Raw genomic sequence first — 15,000 nt, 5'->3', positions numbered from 1 at the left:
ACTGTGAATATCGAATTACACACTGAAAAAAAAAAAAACAAGAAAATAGAGTAAATTGTAAAGACAAACAGACAGGCAGAGAGGAGAAACAAAGTGAGAGGAATGACTGCAGTACTATTATGAGCTTGAAAAAGAGAGTAAACAAAGGCAGTGCAGTGAGGGAGGAGGCGATAAAGTATATAGTGCAAGGTAGGCAGGGGCTCGGTGCAGTATGCCAAGAAGGGATGAATTACTACCGACGAAGTGGAGATGAAGGGAGGAAGGAAGGAAGGAAGGAAAGAAGAGCAGGAGTGGATGAGTCGTACAGTGAAGGAAAGGCAGATAAAAGAAAAGAAGTGGAGAATTATGGACGAGATTACTACCGATGAAATGGAGATGAAGGAAGGAAGGAATAGAGGGAGGAAGGGGATGGATAAAGAACGTATAGTAAAGGAAGGGAAGATAAACGAACATAAGTGAAGAATTATAGACGAAATAAGGGGAAAGATGGGAGGAACGGAGTGGATTAAGTGCTGTAAAGTAAAATGAGGAAAAATAGACGGAGAGAAAGTGGAGGATTGCAGACAAAATAAGTGGAAGGAGGAAGGCGGTGGATGAAGTATATAACAAGAGAAGGAAAGATAGATGAATTGAAGTAGAGAAATGTATACGAGATAACTGAATACCTGACCTGACATATTCAAAAGGAGGATAAGGAAAGAAAAAAATAGATTAAAAGCGATCAAGGAGAGGAAGAAAAAGACATAAATGAAGAAATATAAACAAAATATATGAATGGTACCTGACTGATCTATTGAAAAAGGAGGATAAGGAGAGAAGGAATAGATTGGAAGCGATCAAGGTGGGGCAGCAGGAAATTACGGGAACCAGGAAGTACAAAGGGATAGAGGGAATGAGGGAGGAAAGGAAAACTAATTAAGAAAGCAGGGGGAAGGATGAATTAATGAGAGAGAGAGAGAGAGAGAGAGAGAGAGAGAGAGAGAGAGAGAGAGAGAGAGAGAGAGAGAGAGAGAGAGAGAGAGATAGGAAAAAAAAAACCTCATTACCTGAAATTCAAATCAACCTCATTAACAGGTGTTGCAGTGTTGACATGTACCTGTTCATATGATCTTGACTGCTAAATTGAACTGGCAGGTTGAGAAACACTAATGCGCTGATTAATTGCGACACCTGTATAATAAAGTAGGTGTGTTAAGTGTGTTTGACGACCATTATAAGGTGTCAGTCCCGGAAGCTTTTATTGGAAAGTGAATGATGCAGGTGTTATATCAGGAACGTTATTGGAAAGGTGATTGTTCGTATTTGTTATACAGACGTGCGTTCGTTTGTCTCTTAACTAAAACGCGTATATTTATTGTTTTTATTTATTTATTTATTTTTTTTTCAAGTTCTCAGAGGTTTTATTGGAAGGTTACATATGAAATGGTTCTTAAAAGGAGGAAATACGTATACACACACACACACACACACACACACACACACACACACACACACACACACACACACACACACACACACACACACACACACACACACACACACACACACACACACAGTACAATCAGAAGAAGGTAGAAAAATAAAAAAAAGTAAAACAAAAAACACATCCCCTCATTAATCCTTTCGAGCCACAGAAGCATTAGCAGAGAGAAAAGTTAAGCTTGGAAGAAGAAAAATCGATTGAGGAAAAAAAAAACGAAAAAAAGAAAAAGAACCACGAACTCAGTGAAATAAAAGGAGTTGACTATTCTTTCCTTTTACAGAGAGAGAGAGAGAAAGAGAGAGAGAGAGAGAGATGAAGCAGGAGTCCTTGTTTATTTGGAGTGTGGACAATGCGAGGGAGACACACAGACTGCCTCCCACTTACCTGGATTAGCTCGCCCGTTCTCACCTGGAAATTTTTACATAGAAATTGACTTTGGAAGAAACTTTGCGTGACCAAGTTTTGAAAGGGGCAGAGAGAGAGAGAGAGAGAGAGAGAGAGAGAGAGAGAGAGAGAGAGAGAGAGAGAGAGAGAGAGAGAGAGAGAGATCTTAACAAACAAAAGACAGCTCACAACAACTTGTTCCTTGTTCCAACACTCTTACCTCGTGTTGGAAAAGGCGCTTCGCTGTCCTTTCTTCCCGCTGTTTGTCTGTACTGCTTGTCCTTTTGTCCTGTCTCTCTCTCTCTTTCTCTCTCTCTCTCTCTCTCTCTCTCTCTCTCTCTCTCTCTCTCTCTCTCTCTCTCTCTCTCTCTTGCTTTTCTTCTATTTCGTTCGTTTTTTTCTTTTTTTTCTTTTCTCAGTTTTCTCCTTTCTTTCATTCCTTCCTTCCTTCCTTCCTTCCTTCCTCCATACATTGTTTTTGCTTTTTCCTCTTTTTTTTCTTTATTTTTCTTTTCTTCCTTCATTTCTTTCTTTCTTTCTTTCTTTCTTTCTTTGCATTTCGCCGACTACGATATTTAGTTTTTCCCTTTATATATTATCGTGACTGCACCACCACCACCACCACCACCACCACCTCCACCGCCGCCGCCGCCTGGCACCATATTAGACAGAAATCAAAATCTTCCCAGCGTTAAAGAAGCGAAGTTCGTATTCAGCACAGGTAATTAGAAAAGTTTTTATGGAGTTTATTCTGAGAAAATTGAAGTTTTTTTCATTATGATTATTTATTTTTCCTTCCACTTATTCCAAATATACTAAAGATTAGGGAAAGAAAATAAAGAATGAAATAAAAGAAAACGAGAAAATAAATGGGTCTGGTTTTTGAGAGAGAGAGAGAGAGAGAGAGAGAGAGAGAGAGAGAGAGAGAGAGAGAGAGAGAGAGAGAGAGAGAGATTTAATTTGATCTATTGGTGTCTTTCATCTGCCATTATAGACCAAATTGTTCATCTGTCTGAGTCTCTGTCTCTCTCTCTCTCTCTCTCTCTCTCTCTCTCTCTCTCTCTCTCTCTCTCTCTCTCTCTCTCTCTCTCTCTCTCTCTCTCTCTCTCTCTCTCTCTCTCTCTCTCTCTCTCTCTCTCTCTCTCTCTCTCTCTCTCTCTCTCTCTCTCTCTCTCTCTCTCTCTCTCTCTCTCTCTCTCTCTCTCTCTCTCTCTCTCTGTTCCTTTGTCCGTTTCTCAGTCCCTCAATTAATCGGATCATTAATTATCCTTCCCTTGTTATGCCTCTTCTAATTACCTCATTTATTCTCCTATCTGTTATCTACTGTTCCTGACCATTTGTTTTTTTTCTTCTTTTTTTCTCCTTTTTCTCTGGAACTCTCGGATTCTTCCCTCTTTTCTAACTTTTTTTTTCAATTTTTTTGGGGTGAATACGAGAGAGACAAGAGAGAATGGTGAGTTTTTTTTTCTTTTGTTGTTGTTTTTGGTTTCATTTTATCTTTCTGGCTCTCTATTCTTCCTTTCCTTGCTGCCTTACTACAGTTTTTTCTCTCATTTCTCTTCTTTCATCCTTTTCTTTCCTCATTTCATTTTTTATTCTTACCTTCTCCTCCTCTCCACCTTTTCATTCTTTCTTTTCTTTTTTCCTCTTTTAGTCTCGTATTCTTTTCCTCATCTCTCAGTCATTCATTCTATCTTCCTTTCCGTTCTTTTCTTTACCCATTTATCTCAACTATCCTTCATCCATCTATCCTTCATCTCATTTTTCCTTTCCATCCTTAACCACACCCTCACTCTTTCCCTCTTCTCCTTGTCTCCTTCACTTTATCCCTCCATCCTTCATCCCATCTTTCCTTCCTTAACATATTCTCCCTCCCTCTTTTCCCTTCTGTTCTTCACTCCATTGTTCTGTCACTTCTTTCCTTCCTTTCCCTCTCTCTTTTCCCTCTTATCCTTCATTTCATCCTTCTATCTCTCATATGATCTTTCCTTCGCATCCTTACATCAATAAACACACACACATTCACTTACTCTTTTTCCCATCTTATTCCAAACCTAACTTTAACCTAACTAACTTAACCTCCATGTTGTAAGAAGCTGCGTTATGTTTGTATTAAATTACCTTCATTTATCTAGATTTTTAGTTCAAGATGGGAAAACTTTGTTGGTAGTTGATGTGTAGCTAATAACACTGTTGTACATTTCATACTTAGGCCTGTATTCAGAAACCTTTCCTCCCTCGCCACGACTAATTGACACCACCACAGAGATGATTAGCCCGCTTCTCAAGACCAGTTCTTCGTTTGATAATGTGGAAGTCGTATTAATCCGTCACTAGAACCGTAAAACAAACTCTTAAAAACGTGTGCAGCTTTAACAGTGGAGGTGCGGCGCAGAAGTGTTTCAGAATATGGTCCTTAGAATACCCACAACCATACACGCCTCTCTCACGACCCATAAACACCGCTCCGTCAGGTCTCTCACTGGGGGATAAACTTGCGTGCGGTCTGAACTGCAAACCAAGAGTAATGTTAGGAAAGCAGGAATGTGGCGAGACTTCCGCGATAGGCAAGGATCTGCGGGGTGCTCCAACCAGTTAATTGTCTCTGCTACTGCGCCGCCACTAATGTATATTTAATGAGGAGGAGTGAGGGAAAGGGGGGCAGAAGGTGGGAGGAAGGAGGAATGGAGGGAGGAAGGGAGGGAAAGGAGAGATGGAAGAATGTGTTGGTTCCAGTACTAACAGATTTGAATGATTTATTGGGTGAAGTGGGTAAGGAGAGAGTGTGTGTGTGTGTGTGTGTGTGTGTGTGTTTATAAGTTTGTGGTCAATGGCTGAAAAAGTGAAATTCCATCAAAATAGGGTTATTAAACATATCAGTGTCAGTCACATTAGAAGACGAGAAGGCAAATTCAAGTTTACATTAAAAGTGTCATAAATCTCTCCCTTGAAAGAGTTTATGAGTCATGGAAGCGAAATTAAAGGGGAAGAGAAATGTTTGTTGTGTGTTGTGCTACAGGTATCTTCTTTCTTATGGTCTTTTTTTCTTTTTTTCCTTTTTTCATGGTCTTGAGTTTTCTTTTTCTTTCTCTCTCTCTCTCTCTCTCTCTCTCTCTCTCTCTCTCTCTCTCTCTCTCTCTCTCTCTCTCTCTCTCTCTCTCTCTCTCTCTCTCTCTCTCTCTCGTTTTTCTATATTCTTTTGTCTTTAGTTACGATTTTGGCTAATTTGACTGATTGACCTCAGCAGAAATGAGAGAATAGAAGAAAGTTTAGTTTGTATATTGATATTTATTTTGCTTCTATAGCCATCCCTGTGTGTGTGTGTGTGTGTGTGTGTGTGTGTGTGTGTGTGTGTGTGTGTGTGTGTGTGTGAGTTTACGTGTTCTTTGGCTTCTTTGCATTGTGTGCTGATTGCAATAATGATAAATTCAATTAGTGTACAGGTCTCATAGAAATAATGATATAATGTTTGGTTTGTGTCCATACTGACCTAATTTTGTTTCTTCTCTTTTCCAGGTGAAGGAAGAACTGCAGCACAGGTATGTATACGTCCTACAACAGGTATAAATTGCAGTATATTTTTGGTATCTTCAGTTCTTCTACTATTCATGTACAGTTTCATTATTACTTATCTCTAAACTGTTGTATATTTCGTTGTCATTTTATCCACATCACGAGAGAGAGAGAGAGAGAGAGAGAGAGAGAGAGAGAGAGAGAGAGAGAGAGAGAGAGAGAGAGAGAGAGAGAGAGAGAGAGAGAGAGAGAGTCGGCCACTTGCTTTTGTGAATACGGTTCGATTTGACCTTATTTTATTTTCTTTTACCGTGCCCCAGTTGTCCAAATTCTCCCGAAAAAAAAGTCTGAAAAAATATATGAAGTAGTCGTAGTAAGAGAGAGAGAGAGAGAGAGAGAGAGAGAGAGAGAGAGAGAGAGAGAGAGAGAGAGAGAGAGAGAGAGAGAGAGAGAGAGAGAGAGAGAGAGAGAGGTCCAAAAACAAATAGAAAAGACAAAGGAAAACAAGAAAACTCAACATGTGAATTTGAAAAAAAAGACAAAAAAGAAATAGAAAGAGAAAGAAATGAAGAGAAAAAAAAGAGGAAGGAAACAAAATTGGTTGAGAGAGAGAGAGAGAGAGAGAGAGAGAGAGAGAGAGAGAGAGAGAGAGAGAGAGAGAGAGAGAGAGAGAGAGAGAGAGAGAGTTTCGTCAGATGTACGTCTCTTGCATATTTAGGTAACAGGCTTTGGAGTGGACTTGTGTGTGTGTGTGTGTGTGTGTGTGTGTGTGTGTGTGTAGGTTAAGGTCACTCTTGAGGTAAGAGGAAGGACGAAAAAGAAGAAGAAAAAATAAAGAAAAGGACAGGACGTTCTTGGCATTTAAATTGGCTATGATTTTTAAACTCTCTCTCTCTCTCTCTCTCTCTCTCTCTCTCTCTCTCTCTCTCTCTCTCTCTCTCTCTCTCTCTCTCTCTCTCTCTCTCTCTCTCTCTCTCTCTCTCTCTCTCTCCACTACGCCCTTCACTTAACAAAGCTACATTGCAACACACACACACACACACACACACACACACACACACACACACACACACACACACACACACACACACACACACACACACACACACACACACACACACACACACCTATACTCGTACACCCAGAATCCTGTACTGTATATATTTTAATGGGTACAATATATCAATGATTTCAATATTCATGGGTGCGTAATAGGTTATTTACCACAACACGCCACAAACAGAACAATTAGTAGCCACGCTTAAACGACCGTGCGAGCATGTGCCAGTGATCAGCGGCCAATTAATGCTCACGAGGAAAAAAAAAAAAAAAAAAAAAACACCAAAGCAGAATACCACAGCACTGCATTAATTACAAGTGTCTATCATGCCGGATGAAAAATAAAAGTAATAGCAAAGGCAGGAAAATACTTACTCCTTCTGAATTGCATGTTAAATATTTGCATTGATTCTCCTGATACAAAAAAGAAATGTTGATGGTATGTCTGGTTGGTTTAGTTTGTTGTCTGTCTGGCTCTGTGTGTTTGTGTGACCAGTACCGCTTCATTTGTGTGTGTTAAATGGTTTCCTCCTCTTCTTTTTATTTTATTTATTTATTTATTTTTTTTTGTTAGATTTCCTCACATTTATTTATTTTATTTATATATTTTTTTCTCTCTGGTTAGGTATAATGTATGTTTCTCTTCAGTTTGTAGCTTCTTAATGGGTCTTTCCTCATTATTTATTTTTCATAGTTTATTTTTTTCAGTATTTTTTTTAATTGTTAAGGCTGTGTTCGTTATTGTCATTATTATCATTGCTGTTGTTGTTGTTGCTATTTTTTTAAATATTTTATTTTGTATTATTATTTTTTTTGTTTGTTTTATTATTGTTCTTAACCTTACTAGTGTTTCCTTCATATATACAAACTTCCTTTATTATTATTATTATTATTATTATTTTATTTATCTATTTATTTATCTATTGTTATTTCATCCCTTAAGAACATAATATAACGTAGGCTATAAGATTCTAGTAGGCCTACACGTGGCAATCCCTCTATAAAACACACCTATCCAACTATCATCCCTATCCATAAATTTAACCTGACCTAACGTAATCTAAACTGTCTATATTTACCTGTCAACTCTATCCATAAATTTATATAATATTAAAAATCACTAATGATTCAACACCAACAACGTGATTACTGAGTGTATTCCAGTTATCTACCACTCAGAACCACTTTCTCTCCTTGCAGGCATAAACACACAGGTAATTTCATGCTCCTGTATATAAATTCAAGGTCCCTATATTCCCCCTTCATACAGGTATTCTCCTTTATCCCTTCTCTCTTTATCCCTTCTCCCTTCATCCACCGTACCTCACACGACCCTTTTTTCAAGCCACGCCCTTCACACCTGAGCACTGCACTTAATCGCACCTCACCTGTACACTATGGCACTTTCCTTTCCCATACACCTCTCTGACACACCCACTTGGCACACCCACCTAGCACACTCATACCACCACACCTTCCCTCCCTCACACCCTCGTCTCACCCTGCCATCCTTCCACCTCCCCGCCTCCCCGCCTTTCCCAGCTCCTCCCAAACCACGAAAGAGGCGATTACGTGGTAAATACAGCGGCTACAAATTGTGTTAATGAGAGAATGTAGCCTTTCTAGCGAGGGGATATTGGGGCTGCCCGTCACACCTACAGCGGGGCTAACGAGCGAGGTAGCCCCGTTACTGCGTGTTGCGAGCTGTGGCGCAGATACAGAGAATTGAGGAAGCGAGACAGAGAGAGAGAGAGAGAGAGAGAGAGAGAGAGAGAGAGAGAGAGAGAGAGTGAGAGTGTGACGTAACATAGTGCTTTATAATCACACAAGGTGATGTTCAAGAAAAATATGTTGTTTTTTTATGATAACTTTCTATCACTACTACTACTACTACTACCACTACTACTACTACTACTACTTTTACATCCACTGATAATCGAGACGGGCCACGTTGTCAAGCCAGAGTACCTATCATTGGGAGTGAACATAAAACCCTAATAACTTCTACTAGAGCCTGTTATTTCAAGTTGAGATAAGGCACTGGGACGGTTTATCTTTTCATTCCTGAGTTGTTAGTGTTTTATAGCTTGTAATGTTTGGTTAGATTAGGTTTTGATTTCCCTTTGTTTGGTTTGTTTTCATTTGGCTAGGTTAGGTTAGTTTAGGTTAGGTTAGGTTAGGTGGGGTTAGGTTAAGTTAGATAAGTCTTTCTTCATGTACGAGGGACTGACCAAGACAATAAATCAATCAATAAATAAATAAAAGGCCCATTGAAAGTTCCAGTCACTTACGAGAACAGTCTGAAAACAAGTCTTAGGTTACCTGCGTCTTGAAAGAGTCATAGGAGAAGGAAATGCAGGCTAGGTTAAGTAAGGTTATGTAAAGTTAGGTTGGGTTGGGTTACGTTGGGTTGGGTTTATAACGTTATAGAAATGAAAGTTTAGGTAAGGTTAGGTTAGGTTATGTTAAGTTAGGTCAGGTTATGTTATGTTATGTTAGGTTAGGTTAGGTTAGGTTAGGTTATGTGAGGTTAGGTTATGTTAGGTTATGTTAGTTTAGGTTAGGTTAGTTTAGGTTAGGTTAGGCTATGTTAGTTTAGGTTAGGTTAGGTTAGGTTACGTTTGGGTCATAACGCTACATCAGTGAAGGGAATACAAATAGAGCGTACAGTGTAGCTTTAACATGTCACAGTCGGGAAACATAAAGTATTGATCAACCTCAAAAATTATTTAAGCCAGAGACGTAAAGGATTTTGTGGACGTGTATTTTTGATGTGTTTTTGTGGCTGTTGATGTTTTCCTTGTGTGTGCTGGAATTACTGTTATTTTCACAGTAATGGCTATATTATATTATTGAAATGGAAACCAAAGGGACGCTGCTGCTGCTGCTGGTGTTGTTGTAGTTGTTGTTGTTGTTGTTGTTGTTGTTGTTGTTGTTGTTGTTGTTGCTCTTGTTTTTAGTGTCAATGTTTTACTACTACTACTACTACTACTACTACTACTACTACTACTACTACTACTACTACTACTACTACCACCACCACCACCACTACTCCTACATCTTGCAACAAAAACACCGACAAAAAAATAAATAAATAAATAAAAGAAGACAACGAAAAAGAATAAGAGCAACAAGGATAATAAACGGAGACGGCGGAGCGTGAATGTCTGCCTCGCCGTGAAGGAAATAATTAAGAGCATTAATGTAGTTACGTTGCTTCACGCTCGGGGCAGGAAAGAGCTAAGTCACCGCTAATCTCTGTGACGCTGGAGACAGGTAGCGCTTGAATTAGTGAGGGGATAAGGGGCGAGTTACTGTGTGTGTATGTGTGTGTGTGTGTGTGTGTGTGTGTGTGTGTGTGTGTGTGTGTGTGTGTTTGTGTGTGTTTGCCTTCGTGTGTGGTGGGTGATACAGTATAGTGTGTGTGTGTGTGTGTGTGTGTGTGTGTGTGTGTGTGTGTGTGTGTGTGTGTGTGTGTGTGTTTGTTTGTTTGTTTGTCTATATATGTCGAGAATATTAACATTACTCAACTTCTCTATTTTCACCATAGCCTTCAAATCCTATAAAAGAAAAAAAGAAAAAAAATCACAAAACTTCCTCGATTAAATACACACACACAAAAAAAAACCTTAACCATTACAAAATTTAATAGCTACACTACTTTTCCCTACAGTAAAATTTAACATCAGTAAAATTTCACATATAGCTTGACTCTCTCATGTGAATCCCATCTATAAAGTAGGTCAGGAATGGTGCAATGATGTGGAGTCCAAACTTAGCTCTTTGTGGTGTTACAGAGGGTGCTATGGAAGGATTTACCAAGAGGGGATAGGGAGAAAGTTAACGAAATGGGGTTGGAAGGGAGGGAGGGACGTGTTAATGAGAAGTTTAAGACGAGGGTAGCAGGGGAGGGAGGGGTAAAAAGAGAGGGAGGGAAAGGAGGGAATAGGGAAAGAGAGAAGGAGTGAATGAATGAGAGAATGAGGAAAGGAAGGAAGAGGGAAAAGTAGAGTTAAGAAGAGAAAAGAACAGGGAAGAAGTGAATGAAAGAGTTAAATAGAGAGGAAAGGAAGGGAGGGAGGAATAGATTAGAAAGTTAAGACGAGGGCAAAGGGAGGGAAGAAGGAGTTAGAAAGAGAGGGATAAATGAGAAAGTTAAGAGGAAGTGGAGGAGAAGGAATAAGAAAAAAAAGGAGAGAAAGGGAGAGGATAGGGAGAAAAAGGATAGAGGAGAGAAGGAGGGAGTGAATGAAGGAGTTAGATAGAGAAGTAAAGGAAGAAGAAATAAATGGGAACGTTCAGTTAAGAGAAGGAGAAAAAGGAACAGGAAGAGGGAAGGGAGAGAAAAGGGAGAGGATAGGGAGAGAAAGGAGGGAGGGAAGGGGAGAAGGGAGGGAGGAGGATCATAATTTTGATGTATGCACTCCCTCCCTCCTTCATACATCACGCCTGGACATCGGGTATGGGTCTGTAATCTGGTTAAAAGCCACCAACATAATGATGCTTTCTTCCTCACCTCCTCTCATTTTCCCTTCTAATAATTTCCTTTCCTTCTCTCACTTTGTTACTTTCTCCTCTCATCTACTTCGCGTGTCTCTAATCGTCCCTTCTCGGATTTCCTTTTTTTTTTTTTTATCTTCGTTTTCCTTTACCACGTGTTTTGCATTTCAAGGTCTCATTAGTTTTCGTGTTGCTTGTAAATTGTTGTTCATTGTAGCTTTTCTTGTACTTGTAATCTCTCTCTCTCTCTCTCTCTCTCTCTCTCTCTCTCTCTCTCTCTCTCTCTCTCTCTCTCTCTCTCTCTCTCTCTCTCTCTCTCTCTCTCTCTCTCATAGCGTGTTAGTTCCTTTATTTATTCTTTCCTTTGTCTTTTTCCTTTATTCCGTCTTGTTTGCTACTCCCCTTGTCCTTTTTGTCCTCCTCCTCCTCCTCCTCCTCCTCCTCCTCTTCCTCCTCCTCCTCCTCCTCCTCCTCCTCCTCCTCCTCCTCCTCCTCCTCCTCCTCCATTATGGCTGTACTTTTAAACAACAATGGTAATTCATCTTCCTTGCAGCAGTTTCAGGTCGGGTCGTGCGGGTCGGGTCCTCTCTTTGTCCCTCCCTCAATGTGTGCTCAGGAGAGGGCGGCCTGGCATTGCACAGGTGGGTGGACATGCATATTTGTACCTGTGCTTGGCTGCCTGTCTTCTTGGCTGTCTGTCTGTCTGTCTGGCCATTCTTTTGTTTCTGTTTCTTTCAGTGTTTAGGGGTTTTTGTGTCTTTTTTGGGGAGTTGTGTGTGTGTGTGTGTGTGTGTGTGTGTGTGTGTGTGTGTGTGTGTGTGTGTGTGTGTGTGTGTATTATCTACATTCTTCAATATATCTCTACATGGAAACCAAAACATTCTCTCTCTCTCTCTCTCTCTCTCTCTCTCTCTCTCTCTCTCTCTCTCTCTCTCTCTCTCTCTCTCTCTCTCTCTCTCTCTCTCTCTCTCTCTCTCTCTCTCTCTCTCTCTCTCCATCTTGCACCACCACCACCACCACCACCACCACCACCACCACCACCACCACCACCACCTCCCAGGCAAAGCTCAGTTCACGGTGTGGCGAAAGTTTGGCAATTAAAGTTTTAAACGGGGTGACTTTGTCTCCTTGGCCCACTTGTCGGCGATGTTATGGCGTCTGCTCAATTACTCCGCCCAAGCTTGGAAATTCGGGGCCTTTTAACCTGTCCCTCTTGTGTCCTAAAAGCCTAAATTACTCCAGAATTAAGAGGAGTCCACCGCACGCTCGCTCACTGCCCCTCCACCTCTTGTTACTCCCTTCCACTCCCCTCCACTCCCCTCTAATATGACTCTGGATAGCGTAACGCACTCCATGTTACTCCTGATGAAAGTTTACAGAAGAAGCTACATGGAGGAGGAGAAGGAGGAGGAGGGGGAGGAGGAGGAGGAGGAGGAGGAGGAGAAAGCATCCAGATGGGTCAGGAACATTCCCCCTTCGTCGTGTACTCAAGTAAATGTGGTAGTGAAGTTAGGGGGAGTTTAAGTATGTTTTTTATTCCCTTATTTACTCCCTCGCCCCCGTAAACGCGAATTGTGGAGGCTATAAGCGTCACGTTGTTCACTGGCGCCTCTACTCTCGCGGGATGAGGGCTGGGGAGGGGCTGAAGGGAGAGTGCCTGCAGGGGGTGGGGGGTCTTGTAATATCTCTTCGGTGTGAGTAATGACTTGTTGGGTTGTGATTTTTTCGGTTTTCTCACACGTGGAGGTGTAGTGTTGGGTGTTGTTGTTGTTGTCGTTGTTGTTGATGTCGGTGGTGGTGGTGGTGGTGGTGCTGGTAGTGGTGGTGGTGGTGGTAGTAGTGGCAGTAGTAGTTTCTGTCGTGTTTTGAAAGTCATCGGGTTCTCTAAGTATTGTTTTCAAAGACTTCAGAGATCATAACTATTTTTGAAACGATTTCAGACTTGTAAACCAGTAATTTTCATCATAACGTTTTGAACTGCCTCTAGAAATCATGAAAAAAAAAAAAAATCTTGAAAACCTCAATAACTTCCAATAGTCTTTTAAAACTATCACTGAAATCATGAAAACATCCTTGAGAACCACAGTAACTTCCACTAGACCTGTTAAACTATCAATAAAATTTAGGAAAAATTCTTGAAAGCCATAATAACTTTATGTAGAGCCTTTTAAAACTATTACTAAAACCTCGAAAACCATTATAACTTCCACTGGAGCCTGTTAAACTATCACTAAAATCATGGAAACATTCTCGAAAACCACAATAACTTTCTTCAAAACCTGTCAAATTATTACTAGAAACCTGAGAAACATCCTTAAAAAAAAAAAAAAAAAGAAACAGCAGCATCTACTACAGCCTTTCAAAAGTTATCGAAACTTATATTAAACGCTGAAAAATTTAATAACACAGATCCATACACTTCCCACTCCTACACATACCCTCCCTTACCTCTAACACCTCCCTACCTTTCACCTTCCACATCCTTTTGTAGAGCCTCCCCTTCGTCCTCCACCCTCCACTTCCATCACTCTCTGACCTTCACCTCCCTCCTCTGCCCTGCATATTCACCCCTTCCCTTCCTTCCTCCCTCCCTCCACATACTACAGGAAAGCAAAGCGAACCACACCCGCTGAGAAAAAAAAAATAGTAAAAAAAGGAGGGTTTACTTATGTGGCCCATTGAAGTGGCACCATACTGTGGGACCATCAGTGTGGCACCATCTCCGTGGCCCTCACTGTGACCCCATTACTGTGGTGCCATAAAACCGGCGCCCTCCCATCAGGCCCTCCGGGAGAAGTATCACCTCCTTCAAGCACCCGACCTCCTCCTCCTCCTCCTCCTCCTCCTTCTCGTGGAGTGGAGGAGGAGGAAGCGAGAACGTGATAAGAGGAGGGTACGAGGGGAGATTAGCTGAGAAGGGAGGGTACGTACATGGAGGCGGAGGAGGAGGAAGAGGAGGAGGAAGAGGAAGAGGAAGTAGCAGAAGTAGAAGAGGAGGAGGAGGAGGAAGTAGAAGTAGTAGAAGTGGAAGAAGAAGAGGAGGACGAGGAGTTAGAGGAAGATGAGTCGCGGAAATGAAGAGGAGAGAGAGAGAGAGAGAGAGAGAGAGAGAGAGAGAGAGAGAGAGAGAGAGAGAGAGAGAGAGAGAATACTAGATTGTAGGGATTGAAAACGATTAGTCTCTTTTTACATTTTTTCAAGGAAAGGAAGGAAAAGAGGAAGAGATAGAAAGGATAAGGGATTAAAGAAAGGAAAAAAAAAAGAGCAGCTTAGAAGTTTCCTTGAAGGGCTGCTTATCACACTAAATGTCCACCTTCAAGACTGTAAAAAGAAAAAAAAAACATTAAAAGGAAAAGAAAAAGTGCAGGGAGGAGGGACACATCACAAATTTATCTGCATTTTTAGGATTGAAATTGATTTTTTTCGTTTCCCTTTTTCCTGTTTTTTTTCTTTACGTTGTACAAATGAATTAAGTTTCTTTTTCTCTTTCTTTCACTTTGTTTCCTCATTTTTTCTTACTTTCCTAGATTATTTTGTTAGGGATGAATGTTTTCTAATCAGTTGTTTCGTACTTGTAAGGAGAATAATGAATGATTTCCTTGGTGTGTGTGTGTGTGTGTGTGTGTGTGTGTGTGTGTGTGTGTGTGTGTGTGTGTGTGTGGTTTTGACTCGTGTATATCTGTGATAATAATAGTAATAACAGCAACACCACAACCACCACCACGACCACCACCACCAACAACAACAACAACAAGAACAATGTTAATAGCAACAGTAACATAACAAAGCATATAAAAAAAAGTAAATTGCTGGGTTACGTAATAAGTTATATAATACCAATAATGATAGAAACTGCATAAGTACACAAGACTGGTTTTTATCGCCCAGCCTGACCTCAACACCTCTCCCAGACTGTTTATGTATCACTTTTCCTCCCTTTGTATCACCACGTTCCCTTTTTCTCTCCCTCTCCCTTTCCAACTCTCACTACCCTGTCTTGATGTCTTCCTCCCTTTGTGCACTCTCTCTCGCTCTCGCTCCCCCTCTCCTTTCTTCCTTTC

At 40.8% G+C, this 15,000-nt stretch overlaps 1 long non-coding RNA gene across 2 annotated transcripts in view; it reads left to right on the top strand.

Annotated features, from left to right (window-relative positions):
- Positions 1 to 15,000, top strand: part of LOC135088683 (uncharacterized) — a 148,962-nt gene that overhangs the window by 62,773 nt on the left and 71,189 nt on the right. Inside the window, exons 2-3 of one of the 2 annotated variants that reach the window (XR_010261077.1) lie at positions 5,384 to 5,406; positions 11,493 to 11,582. This is a non-coding gene — a long non-coding RNA (uncharacterized LOC135088683). Of the gene's footprint in view, positions 1 to 5,383; positions 5,407 to 11,492; positions 11,583 to 15,000 lie in introns of those variants that run through there. The other variant, XR_010261076.1, reaches the window with a different exon arrangement.

This window comes from Scylla paramamosain, chromosome 31, assembly GCF_035594125.1.
Source record: "Scylla paramamosain isolate STU-SP2022 chromosome 31, ASM3559412v1, whole genome shotgun sequence".
NCBI classification, from domain to species: domain Eukaryota; kingdom Metazoa; phylum Arthropoda; class Malacostraca; order Decapoda; family Portunidae; genus Scylla; species Scylla paramamosain.
Note: the sequence above shows the minus strand (reverse complement) of the source record. Positions and strands in the feature narration are given on the sequence as shown.